This window comes from Takifugu rubripes, chromosome 14 (genome assembly GCF_901000725.2).
Source record: "Takifugu rubripes chromosome 14, fTakRub1.2, whole genome shotgun sequence".
Taxonomy (NCBI): domain Eukaryota; kingdom Metazoa; phylum Chordata; class Actinopteri; order Tetraodontiformes; family Tetraodontidae; genus Takifugu; species Takifugu rubripes.
In genome coordinates, this window is record NC_042298.1 from 3,083,582 (window position 1) to 3,097,935 (window position 14,354).

Consider the following 14,354-nt stretch of genomic DNA (forward strand, 5'->3'; position numbering starts at 1 on the left):
TACGGGGTTGAGCATAAATTACCATCTGTTAGTCTCTGCAACACGTGGCTCAGTCCAATTCCCAACGCTCATTTCCACTTTACAGTGGAAACGATTCAATTCAATTATTTATATCTTCTTTATTATGAACATTAGTTATTCAATAGAGTAGTTATGGCTCCCAGAACAGTTTTATTTTCCATTTATTCGACAAGGTCTGATGGAGAGGATGGATCTATTAGGGTAAGATCACCTGATAAAGGGTCTCTGAATATAGTGTGTATCTCCTTAGTGGATGTTAAAGTAAGGAGAAGTGAAGACGTGTTTATTGTCATTGCACAGTACCCTGACATTCTTTGCCTGCAAACAATGTGGAGTATAGCCATGCTCATGGACCTCTGTCAGGTGTTTCCTTCTTGAGCTTTTCATTTTGCATTTATTGGTTTTATAACAGTTCAACCTGCTTTATTGCTCACAGGAAGTTCATGCCCCAAAGTTTAGTGGGTATTTGAGTTCTGGGCAAAGAGCACTGTGTGGAGGTCTGCATGTTCTCCCCGTGCCGGTGCGGAGGTACAAATCAGGATCTTTGTGACCTTTGGGTAAAGCACACCTGAGGAGACCTCGTCAGGAAAAAGCCAAGAGTCAACAGAAGACTAGAAATGTAAATATTAAGCAGAATTCTGTTCACAATATGATATTTCTGTTGGATGCAGGGAGAGATGAATGTGCTGCATCTGCTCCCCAACGACAGCTGTTTTATTGTTTAGCCTCTGGCTGAATAATGCAGATTCACTTTAAACACAGCGCTTCAGAGAAATATCACACGACTGGACAAATAAGGACGTTGATCTCCCTGGTTCAATTCCAAAGCCTGCTGGGAAAATCTACACATTTATATAAGCCACCTTTTCTTCCCTTTTCTCTTTTTTCCTGATGGAAATACACATCCCATCCTTCAGCGCGGCCTTTAAAGCAGAAAAAAAAGAAGAGACTCGATTAATATGCAACGAAAACAAAAGCTGCACTACATTGTGCAATCCAATTAGGCTGTAGCTTACATGGCCTACTAATCAACTCTTGTAATTAGTCATTTTATTTCAAGTCTTTCCTCTATCTGAGCTATCAAAAAAGCCTTTGATGTGACTCTTGAGCGCCCTGTGTTTCAGATTTAGATCGCAAGCGAAATGGAGGCGACGGCAAAGGCTGGTGAGAGACGTCCCCGTGTTCTTGTGTTAAATAGACTGTGGTTCAAAGGCAGAAGAGGAGCCTGCTGCATGCCTTGTGGGTTATTTAGCCTGCTCATGCAGCACAGAGGTCGTCCTCAACCCCCTCCCCCGCCTCCTCTGTCTGTAGCCCATCTCTCATTCACTGTCAATCACTGACACCTACTGTAGGGGTCTAGAAACTGAAGCATGAGCCAGCATGAGCGAAATCTCTTGTTTTCCCTACTTAAGTCACGTTAACATGCTTTAAAATTCCAAATTTGGTGAAAAAGATATTTTCAGGCCAAAAAAGTTCCTTCAGCCTTCTCACCCTATTTCAGGGAGCAGATACCTAGAAAGACTGAACTGGGTGGATTTGGTAAACAAAACTGAGGTGGTGATTATTTCCTGCAAAAATGTGTTTTTGTGTGTAGCAAAAGCAGCATTGCAATGTGAAGAGAGGTGGCAAATGTTGGAAAGCACCCTTTACATTCCACCTGGAATGAGAGCGGTTAAATACATACATGAAATCAAAAAAGAAATAGCAAGAGAAGACCTCGTGATGAATGTGAAATCAATTCCTGGAATCAAAAGAATATAAAAAATAAGGATCTTCAACTCCACGGGGGGGAGGAGCTGTTGCAGATTGAGGACGCATTGAGGAGACAATAAAACGCAACAAATGTTAACTTTGATTTGCCAAACGGACTGAAATGTGTCTCCCGATGAGGCCTGGAGGTGACAAAACATCCCAACATGAACACAACAGGAACAGCCCAGTCCAAGATTACTGGGTTGACATCTGACTTTTGATGGAAAGTGATCCAGGACAAACGAGGTTCCTGCTCAGCTTCCTGTTTGTTGTTTTCTAACAGAACATAATGTCACAGTTCCTGCAGGCTGGATGAGGCTGAGTGGCTGGAGTGGCCGTCACCCTCCGTGGTGCCTTCCAGCACTGCTGCTGCCGCTCGGACGCTCTGTTTGGAGGGCTGAAGGTCGCCGTTCTGCCCGTTCCCCGGTTGATTCTGGAATATCCCACGTTTATTTGGCTGAACTCGGGTGGAAATTCATCACTCTCCCATGAAGCTTTGACTTCAGGGAAGTTGTGTTTGTCTTTGCAGCCTCACTCGTTTGTGTGCCGCATTTTTAACACTGGATTAAATTAAACTCTGGGGAATGTTGGCTAACCTCTTTTCTTTGTGTTCATTCTTCTTTAGGCTTTTTAGTTAAAAATCACGAGGACTCAATTTAAAAACAAGCAAAATAGGAAAAGATCCAAGAAAGTGAATATTTTTTATTTGGTTAGTAAGTAATTAAAATGTATTTATGATACAGTAAAAGGAGGAGTAGACCTCCACCCAGACCTCCATTTGTACCAAATTTATAACATTTATAACTTTCTCAAAGTCTGATTCCATTAAAAATAGCGAGTTTTAACTACATTAAAAAATTAGCAAGGGTTCCGACCCACAAAAAGCTTTCCTTCACGACAGCATTTACCAAATTTTAGTGCGGCACCAGACAAAAGTCCAAAATGTTTAATCTGTGTTTTAGTGAAAGGAGCTATGTTACCCAGGTTTGCCCTCAGATGTTCACTTCTCTTTATAAGAAGCTGTGCGCCATCCCATTCTGTGTATCTAGGATGCAGTAAAGGGAATATTGTGATGGCCCTCTACTGCTGTCAGGTCCTACCTGTGGATTCTGTGTGCGTGCCTGTGTGCATGTTTTTCCTGTATGTCCAGGTGGGTGGAGTTTAGTGTACCTCTGGGCATACCTGGCCATTTGCCCAAAGTGGTTAAAAGCTGGTATAAAGAGCTCGTCTCTCTCGCCCTCTCTCCAGCTGGCAGCATGCAGCTTTTTGACTTCAGGGATTAATTATTTTATGTAACACTGTAGAGTCTTGTAGCTACTTGGGACTTTTGATCGAGCCCGAGAAAATTTATCATCGGCAGAGAAATGAAATTTGATAGTATGTTTCTGAATAATCTGGCCCAGAGGGGGCATGTACAGAGAAAAAAGTAGCGGTCCTATAATCGACCCGTGAGGAACTCCTGAAGACATGATGGCAGATTTCTGAGGAGTAGGCTCCAATATTGATTCTGAAGGATCCGTTTTAAATGTATGAAACACCTTGGTTCATACATTACTTCAGGCTGGACTCAGGTCCAACAGAACCAAGATAGAACCAGAGTTCCCACAGTTCCCATTTAGCACCAGGCCATTTGTCACCTTCAGAAGGACAGTCTAAGTCTCTTTTTACAGCTAATGTACCGGTGAGATGAGACTTTTCTAAAGTTTCTGGATATTGTCTCAACAGCGAAGTAAAACCTGCCTCCTTGATCATGTTTGAAATGTCATGTTTTTTGCCTGTAATAATTGATCATATCTGTATTTCCCACACAAAGACATAACGTGGACACGCTGTAGCGTTTGAAGTGAAAGCCGTTTGATATTTGCTATTAAAGACACGGCAAAGGAAAATGAATGATTAGCTAAATTAGACCCATTTTCCTGTTTTCACGTGACTTCAGAAATAATAATAATTAAAAACAGAAGATTCTGTCTCAGTGGCTTCGAATTCTACCAGCGATTTCCCCTCTTATGTGATGAACAGATGCCTGATTAGCAGGAAATCAGATCATTTTGTGGCGAAGAACTCATCCACGGCATTCACAGAAAAGGTCAACAATTTACATTAAAGTCAGCACTGTAATCAGATACTTTTAACTTTAAATGTCACAGAATATCATTACTCAGACCATGAGAAACGGCTGATATGACGGCAGCAGCTTAACGCGGTGTAAAAGTGTCAGCCCACATCAGAATAAACTTCTGAGAAGAGAACAGCCTAATCTTAATCCATGAATGAAATGCTAATTTTCAAACTTTGCGAGTAGAAAGTGCTCGGCGCTGCCCTGCCGCCGCAGAAGGATGTGGAGTATGGAGACTGTGGACAAGTCAAGAAATCATCATACGTCAATATCCAATATGCATTTATGGACCCGAAATGTAGGCATGTCTGTAAAGATATAGACAGTAGACACACACACACACACACACCCTTGTCCACCCTTGTCCTAAGAGGACTTTTACAAGCATAATACCTTCCTCAGGCCCTAACCTTAAATCTAACCTTAACCCATCTAACCTAGTAACTATAACCTAAACCCGGTAACCTCAAAACATTTCTCACTCATCGAACAGGTGTTTGAACTTGTGAGGACCAACCAACATGTCAGCACATCCCAAAAAGTGTCCTCACTGTGCTATTAGAATACAGATTTTGGTACTCAGTATATAGAAAGTACAAGAACACGCACACACACACACACATACACACGCACACACGCACACACGCACACACACGCACACACACACACACACACAGACCATGGTGAACAATGGCTGCAGCGTGTAGCCGCAATGAAAAAGCTCTGTAAACAAACAGATGACAAAAAGATCGGGAGCGACCATCACGGCATTGCTCTCTAAAAGAAGCCTTTCATTTTGCTGCACAATGGCAGTTGTCTCCGAAGCCCAAACAGTTTAGAAGTAATTACTAGTGTTTTCCCCAAAAGGTGATTACTTTGCCACACTTGGCAGCCATTGTCACCGGCTGGGCACCACACTCATCAGCGGCACAAAGGGGAGAAGTGCTCGATTGATGATGAGCCCTCTGTGGCTTTGGGAAATTTAAAAGTACTTCTATGAGGCTCTTTCAGGAGATTAACTTGCAATAAGGGCTACCTGCCACATTCCCTGTATTCATGGTGCTGGCACAAAGACTTTTTTAAGAGGCGAACAGCTGCATGAAAGCAAACGGCGAATGGGGATAATAGTCACAAAAGACAACAAACCCCAAGTGTAAAGAAATAAAGTGTTTTTTAAGATGCGAAGCTTCTATTCAGAGCGAGGCCATTCCTTCTTTTGACCATTGAGGATCCGTCCACTCCACCACCCAAGGCCTCAGTCTAATTATTTTAGGACAAGACATGTTATGGTGCAAAGTGGCAAAGTGAGAGCACTCGGGACCAAAGTGCACTTTAATTCAGTCGTTCTATTGGAGAGATTCCTCCCTCGAATGGACGTCACACATCAGTAGACCGGCACAATTGGGAGGCTCCTGGCGGAGCCCCGGGCCCTTTCTGCAGGGGCACAAAACAGAAATCATATTAACTGCTAAACATGTAGTTAAAATCGGAGCAGATATTTTATGTGCTGGTATATTTTGCAAACACGTGCAGCTGCACGAGGAGGATTGGGCCTTTTTTTTTAATATATATTGGTAATTTGTACAAATCTTCAAAGGCAGATTAGAGCGGAACCACGGGGGCTCGGATCTGATTCCATTCATTAAGCAGAGAGAAAGAGATGGCGAGGGAGAGCGAGAGACTGCATGTGTCCTTGCCTGCCTAAATGTGAAAATTGCTCATGCCATTATTTCAGATGAGAGGTAGGGGACTGAATGGATTTGCTTTAATATAACAGACATGGAATACCACATACAGAGAAACTGGGGGGGGTACACTTCTTTGCTTTTGCTCACACAGTGGAAAGGCCCTGACAGGTGTGCTTTTGTATGCACAAGTCTATGTGAGGGTGAGGCTGCTTGTGTTTGCCTCTGTGTGTGTGTGTGTGTGTGTGTGTGCTTGGGGATGTGACTGAACACAACCAAGAGCTGTGTGTGTGTTCAAGAACGGGTTTAGCTTCCCCATGATCCGGTGCCACTCCCTGGTGACGCGAGGGGCCTACTCACTTTGCCTTGGTCTGGGCTTCCAGCAGGCCAGGATTCAGCACTGACCCTCATTAGTCTCAGTCTCACTGATTCTGAGATGGCGAGAGAGAAGGAACGTCAGCATACGTGCATTAAAAAAAGGGGTGGATAATGAAGAAAAAGCAATTACAGTCCTCCCTACTCTCTCAGAGGGGTCTTCCATCTGGATCTAGGTCAGAATACTCCAGCCTGCAGCAGGACATTTGGTAAGAATCTTTTAATTCTGCTTTTGTGTTTTATGTAGGTTTTTCATATTGTAATTCTCCGTATTAAAGTATTCCTGTCTTATCTGGCAACTCACGCCGCCTCAGACGCTTGGGTTTTAGGGAGAGGTCCTATCAATCTTGACCTCAGTGCCACAGTCATTGAGGTCAAGGACATTTAAAGTTCAAAGGTGACCTTCCTATATATAGAGGCCAGGGATCAACTCCACAGTTAAATACGCATAGTTATTTGTAGAATTGTTTATCTTTTTTTTTGTTTCTTTATATTGTGCCCAAGAAAATCGGGCCATGACTATTAGTTCGTTTTTAAAAAAAAAAAAAAAATTCGGCAGCTGCAGGCTTTAGTTTGGCCACTAGATGTCAGGATTTGCCTAGTAACAGTGCACTACCCCCGCCACCCCACCCAACGCCAACACCTGAGGGGGAAACTTGTGAGTCGTCTACACATGGTGTGACAGCTTCCCCAGGAAGCTCGGGTGACATTTGCCTCACTTAATGACACAAGCTAATTAATCATTAGCTGTCCCAGAGGTATTGGTGTTTGAGAGGCTTTGTCGTGCCTCTTCCCAGTAGGGGGTCCCAGCTTCAACATGTTATGTATGCATAACTGCCTCATCCCACACTACAACATCTTAATTCTCACCCGTTTAGCTAGTTTGACTGAACTGCACAGGGCTTTTTTTTTCTCCCCAAGCCTTCATCTTGGATAAAGTATAATCTGGTAGGAGATAGAATACCTTAATTTCTCTCAGCTTCCCAAAGCTGAGAGATGCGCGATGTGAGGCAAGGCGAGGACGGCGTTGTTGCCTTGAAGAGGACAGGTTTTGTTGATGGGGGGCCTGGGTAAACAGAGGGATGGGAGGTTTTAATACCATCACTCTATCATGGCCACGCTCACACAGAATTAACAAATTAATTCAGGATTACAAGTAAAATTCCTTTTTTCCCCGTTATAATCAGCCTTTGTTCCTTTTCTCAGAAAAGAGGATGGCTGTTAGTAACAAATTTAATTATTCTGTTATTTGTAAATTGGAAGGTTCTGTTTGAGAAGTATGAGTACAGTATAGGCTGGCTTTCAAGGGTATAAAGAATTAAATGTGCAGGTTGGTGTAGACATTGCAAATTTTTTTTAAAAAGTCCATGATCAAAACTTCTATCAAAACTTCACAGTGCTCAACTGCCCTTGTCCATATGGGACTACGAAACCGTTGGGTGGGTTCTGAGTAATTATCTCTCATGGGGTGAAAACCTTTCCAGCTAATGTTTGAGTCAAATAAGGAGCTTTGTGAACTATATGGAAAATGAAGTCCGCTCCCTGTATGTATTTCTGCTCCCTCTGCATTATTTCTGCCCCCCTACCAAGTCGGGGCCTGGGTTCGGACAAGTTGAGTCTGTTTGTCTCATGCTAGGATCTCCAGGTGATGCACTCAGGTTCCCTCTTCACCCGCTGCAGAGGGCAGTGGGTAGCAGTTAGCGGCGCGGGGCCACGGAGGGGGCACACTGATGAGGTTTCCTGGCAGCAGGAGGGCTTTGAAATATGTTAGAGGTTTTTGGACGAGACCGAGGGTGCCCTTGGGATGTTCTGACCCCTGACACCCGTTCACTGGCCCCGGCGCTTTGTTCTGTGACCTGCAAATACTGCATATAGGTGGAGTGGTACGGGCCATTTTACAACCAATCCGGATTATATGTGGACACGGCCTACGGTGAAGTCATTGACGAGCCAAACGTGTCAGATATTTATCACTCTATGATATCCTCAATATTTCTTATCAGCTCCAGCCATTCCGAAACAAGATTTTACGTCATTCAAACGCATTTTCTTTCCTTTATGCTTATTTGCTCTGCAGATTTGTGATTCCTTCGTTCAAAATCGCTCATGTCGCCACATATACGCGTGGTTGAATTATTCCATTTCACAGGAGCTTCTTATTGATATGCAAAGGAGAGCTGGACCGGGCTTTAATGCCTCTACCATTTAATATCACTTGGATATACACAAGATCCTTCATTTCCCCTCTAATCATGGCAAAGATTTCACTCCTCCATGAGCAGCCATGGTAATTCTGCCACTATAGAACAAATATAGACCCATTTGCCGCAGCAAAGACAAAAAGTAAACTTAAGTCAACCGCAGTAGCAAGGAATAAGTCTGTAAAACAAACACGGGTGCCTGATGAAATCGCGTTCTGAAGATGAGAGCCACGGAGGTGCATTTATATGCCATTATTGTACTCTCACTATGTCACCTTGATGAAGCTCAATGGTCGAATTTTCTGTTATACAGAAAACAAGCCCACTGAGGAAAATCTTTGTGAGAGATCTAAGCCTTGACCTTGGAGATACGGGCGCTGCGGTTTCTCCTCCGCTAGCGGGAGGCCTTTGGACCTGACGCACGAAGAGACGACAGGAACCTTCTGTTCTCCGATTATCTAAAGTGGCTGCGGAATCTTTGCGATGCAAAGCTGGATCTGCCGCCGCATTTGCCCTCGACGCTGTCTGGAAACATTCGGGGCGTGTCCCTCCTATGGGAACCCCATCTGCGGGCCTAAAGTGATGGCACCGCCCTTTCCTCCACCACCATTCGCTGTCACTGAGGCGGGAGCGTGCGCTGAACGGGGAAGCGGCTGTGCAAATTTACCTGACTGTGTCGTTAGTGCCCCTGGAACAATGCTCGCTCAGCACCTGTGCCGTCTCAGCAGGAGGCCGCAGGAAACAGAAGGGGACCAGTCAGGTTGATCACAAAAGTATAGTCTAACTCTACCGACAACCTCGGGGCTGGCAGACAATAAATAAATATAATTTTCTATGGAAAGAAGTGTTCAGACTTGAAAGAGTCTTTACCATGAAGCTGTAAAAGGAAGAGGGGGGGCATCGCTTGTCATCTCCTGCGATTTCTTTTTTTCTAATGAGGGCAACCAATCCTCAATCTCGACGCGTGAAATTATCCTTTCTGATACCACAAGCCTGTAGAATATTTATGATCACTCCTTTATTTGCATGTTTACCACTGTGAAGCTCACTTTTCTGCCCACCCGACGCAGTCAAAGCAGCGCAGGCCTCTCGTGGCGTCAGGGGTGGAGTGGAGCTTGGCGCCTCATCCCCTATCTTCAGGAACCCCGCAATTACATCTGGCACAACTCTACATGAAGTTACGCTTAATAAGCCTTTGTGTATAGCAGCTTTGAAGAGCCGTGGCCCACTCAAAGTTTGCTTTTGGTCCCCCCCCTCCTGCTGCCATTACTTCTGTTGTACCCCCAATCCTCAATCCCCCATCCCCCAACTCTGGACAGAAGACAGAATGCGATGTGTCGTCTCCCTCGCCACACAAAGCCCCAGTGCATTGGACACACCTTGGACAGCACAAAGGAAGAAAAGCGCGATGAGGCTTGGACACGCAGGACCACGCTGCCAAGCCCGATAAAGACGCTTCAAAAGTCGAGCGGCGAACAGTAGCCTTCTTCTCTTCTGCTCTTCACTTTTTCTTCCCAGGGCCGAGCACAGCGAGAGAGAGAAAGAAAGAAAAACATAAAGAGAACCTGACCAAGTCAAAAGATATTTTCGTCTTTGGTGTTTTTACCCGCGTGAGACCGAAATGTAATTTTTTAGGTAATAGCACCTCGGAAAGGCAGGAGTGAATCTAAAAGGCTTGATTAACATTTGTATGTCTGCTTTTGGTACGAGTACAGGATTAACCAGAAACACCCCGGCTTTGAATCGGGCAGCCCATAAATAAACCCTCTTGCCCCAACGTCAATCCCCTGTCTGAGGACACTGAAAATGGATGCCATTTTCACCTCGTGTCGAAAACAATGTCACACTTGGCCCGCTTGTGATTAAAAAAAACAACCAACTATTAATAATTCTCATGAATGTACTTTATGGTCTTTAGAGCACTGAAGGAAACCCGAGATGAGAATTTCAGACAACCGAGACAGCGGCAATTACCGCCGGGCTTTACTTTTTCCTGCCTTTACATTTTTATCATCTTGTTAGTACACAAATTTGTCCAGACATCATAAAACCTGACTTTTTGCCGGTAGCTCCCTCCTCCTCTCCTCTCCTTGCCTCTCTCGCTCTCTCCCCATCTCATTGAAACAGATGGTGTTCTATGCTGGGCACAATCAGGACTATTCAGCATCAGGCAGGGCAGGCCCTCCCCACCTGCGCTCGGTCCAATCACAACCTAATGAACACATTTGGAGCAGTCTGTTCCAAATTACTCCCAGTTGGAGCCAGGGCCACAGGTAACCAAGTCCCCCACCACCACCCCGCCCCGCCATCACGCTTTGCCCCTCCACCTCACCTCCGTCGCAACAGTTCCCTCAACCACCCGCCCCTATTGATATTGGCTCCAGCGGTTGGACCTTCGACTCTGGCTCTTAATCAAATCAAGATCCAAATCTACCGCGCGCATTCCAACGCAGCTTCGCAGCGGCTGCAACGCAAATATTAGCTGCGCATGGGGGGTATGCGTCGAGAGCTGAGGCTTTTGCTGCACGCCTCGCGACTTGAGCTGGTCCTCCTTTGTGCACGTGCGCAGAATGTCTCCCTGCGGGTGTGCAGAGATTTGTGCTGGTGCTGATAATTGTCACTTCACCTGTGCCCACAAGCACCACTGCATACGCTGAATGCACATGTAGGAAAGGGCCGTCCGGGGTCACTGTAAATGCGGCGTTAACCACATCAGGCCTATCTGAGTGTCTCACCAGCATGTTTGCGCTGCTTCAAAGGCGTCATTTATATATTTTGTTCCCATAATTTGTGGCTACTTTCATGTAATCGGTGTTGGCAACATATACGGTAGGTTCCATACACTGATGTTTTATTCATGGATTAAGATGGGATACGAAAGAGGAAATTACCTGCTTTTGTCTATTCTCTGCACACCACTTGAATATCTCATTTTTTGTGTGGGCATCCATGGCAGGGTAGTTGTATATCTTCAAACGTGTGACATCAGAAGTGTGCTGTAGTCAAGACCCTATGACATTGCGATACTCCCTCCGACATCCCTGGGGACAAAAGAAAGAGAGTGAGGGGCCTGCCTATATGGTCCAACCAGCAGTCCCTTCATGGGTGTCCATCACTGGGTCTGACAGGAGCATTTGACAGCAGTGCTGCCCTGCTGACTGCCCTTCTTCACTGTCCTTCTGGTCAATCTGCACCTCAATTGGCCCCTGTTTTTGTGGGTGTTGCTTTCTGTGCTTGCTGCATGTCAAAAAGAGCCAGAAGCCACAGAGGAAGTGCAAATATCCTCTAATGGCCTTGATCCAGATGGATGCGCTCATGACAATAGCCCCCCTGTGCCTGTGGTTTGGGTTTTTGTCAGTGAGAAACACAGAGGCCACCACAATAACACAGCAAAAATTATGCATGCAGGACAAGTCCCATTGACGTGTTAAAGAGCACTGCCAGTTGCTATGATAATTGAGTTAGCTCATTCCAAGGCAGAGAACTTCTTTCTCTTAACGCGTCTGTAAGGACATAAGGCAGAAGTTAAGACAAAGGACATGGGAGGAGTAATAATTGATTCAGCGGGCCACCATTTCTCTGCCCATTTGCCTAACATAGGGCCATGCATCTGTGAGAGAATGGTGCTTGATGCTATTGCCTTTAGTGGGGGTGTGCCACGGGTTTTTATTCTATCACTCAAGAGATTGACACACGCAATCAAGCCCATATGGATAACTCAGATTAGATTAAAGAACAAATAAGTCTTCTGCGCTGTGACAGCTGCAAACTTTGAAATCCTCTACAGAGACCACCAGGCTTTAACTGACTGTAATATCACACTTGCCTCAAGTGAACATGGACTTGTTTAAGCAAGCAATAACATCAATGGTATCTCTTCTGTTCAAGCTGCTCGTAACTGGAATGTTTGGCCACGGCACGGGGCGTCCGATCCCCCTCCGCCTCCACTGAGTGGTCACTTTGTGTATAGCTGCAGCGTGTTTGGCTAGTAATGCAAAACCAGGAAACCTTTGAAACGTAACCAGAGTATCTACAGGGAGAGGTTGAAAGTTCGCCCCAAAACGTTCTTCTTGGACACGCTGGGGAGGTTCGGGGACAACAGAATCCATCCTCCTTCCTTTTGCTATTCCTGAAACGTTTGGAATAATCAGGCTCCGGTTCTGTTTCATCCTCGGAATGCCGTTATATCGTTGGTTATATTTCATTACGACAGTTTTGAATCTGCCCGTGTTCCCTCCTTTTATCTATAATCTGTTTGGATGCAGCAACCCTCGTATTATCAAGCTGCTTTTGAAATCTTAATTGCACACCTCACAACAATTTCCTTCGCAGTCTCCTTGTCAAAATAACATTACGTATATATATGCCACCATTGTCTCTGAAAATCAGCATGAATGTACCATCGCAAACATTCAATTACCTTTACAGTGTGTATCTTTAACATTCACTATTATAAAACACCAATATCATACCGAACTGTTAGTTCACTTCACAGAAATTTAAGTTACTTTCCTCAGCTTCTGTCTTGTTCCTGACACGTTTACACATTTTATAGTTCCCCAAATGGTGCCAGTTCACCCACAACAGACAGGCACTGGGTGAAACAATTTATAAAGGCGACCCCGGCACTTTTAAGGCAGGTCGTATCTGCGGTAACAAGAAGGTAGTTAAGGCTTTGTGTGGTGGCATGTATAATTAGGCCGCTGTTGTATTTGTCATAAAAAACACTGGGGTGCAGGAAATGTTGCAGGGGCAATTTTTTTTTTTTTACTTTGAACAGTGGAAAATTTAACCAGTCGGACCTCAAAATGCTGTTTTGACATTACTCCAATGTTTATGGATTTCCTGTGTGCGCTTGAGGTTTCGATATTAAACGCGGCCTCACCTTGCGCTCGTCGAGGCAACAATGGTTGCAATGTTTGCACAAAGTGCTGCAGTTTGTCACTTCTGGGAGGTCTGGGGTGTAGCGAGAGCCAAATTGCATGTCAGCCATTAATGGATGACTGGTTGTTACCTGCATTATGCCTGAATCATACAGTTCATGTAACTATGTGTGATCCTTTTATACTGCAACAATTCATGACTCCATCATACCAGGGGATTTGCTTTACCAGCATGTTGGGGTATAATGCCAACCCAGCACTTTAAATGGGGAGGGCAATCCCTCTGAAACAGGTTTTTGCAAAGCCACTGATAACCTCTTACCCCAAATCGGACCACATCTCCACCAGATGTGAATTCATGCGGGTAAGGAACAAGGCCATCGATGCTGAACTCTAAGTTGCCCTCCAGGGATTATCTCTGAATTATGCTGCTTGAATCATCGCCTTATCTGTTGGGAGAGCAACTTTTTAGAAACAATCACTCTGACGATCTTGAATTTTAAAGGAGAACTTTGGCAGTTTTTTTGAAGGGGGCGGGGGGGAATAAAGCAGTATTAGAACTGTATCACTTACAAGGATTACTGAAACTTAAAGTGTCAGCTTGTTGGCAGAATGACAGGCTCTACAGACATGTCGTAGATAAGACTGCCGTGTGATTTAACGGCGTGGCCCCGGCGATATCTATGGAGATGAGTTGAGGTGTCGCGGCCTCGCTGTCACCTTGGAAAACCCGTATCCCTGCAATCCTGGTGACTGTATCTATGCTAATATGGGCTCATCTGGCTTGTGATTCTTGCTTTATCTTATCTCTTCAGTCTGCTGTTTCTTCCTGCACTTCTTCGCCATGTCCTCATCAGTGCACGTGAAAGGCACAGAGGCTCCTCTCAAGCCTTTTTCTTCAATATGAGCAGCAGCTGCTGTCTAATTGCACTTGAAAATTATCCTAAAAAGGCTCGATTGGATCCTTGGGTTTTCTCCATATAAGGAGAAATCAGTAATTCTAAAATTGATTTGGAAAAATGATGTGTGTTTGTTTCCCACAGTATGTATGCATGTATGTATGTATGTATGTATGTATGTATGTATGTATGTATGTATGTATGTATGTATGTATGTATGTATACACACTGTATATACACACACACACACATATATATATAGTGTATATATATATACAGTGTGTGTGTATATATATATATACAGTGTATATACACACACACACACACACACACGCACACACACACACACACACACACATACTGTATATATATATATATATATATATATATATATATATATATATATATATATATATATA

General features: G+C 44.4%; 1 long non-coding RNA gene across 2 annotated transcripts in view; it reads left to right on the forward strand.

The window, feature by feature from the left end:
• The first annotated feature begins 5,836 nt into the window (after positions 1 to 5,836).
• LOC115252330 (uncharacterized) overlaps positions 5,837 to 14,354 on the forward strand; it is a 72,814-nt gene continuing 64,296 nt past the window's right edge. For both annotated transcript variants that reach the window (XR_003890753.1, XR_003890755.1), the window contains exon 1: positions 5,837 to 6,161. This is a non-coding gene — a long non-coding RNA (uncharacterized lncRNA). The remainder of the gene's footprint in view (positions 6,162 to 14,354) is intronic.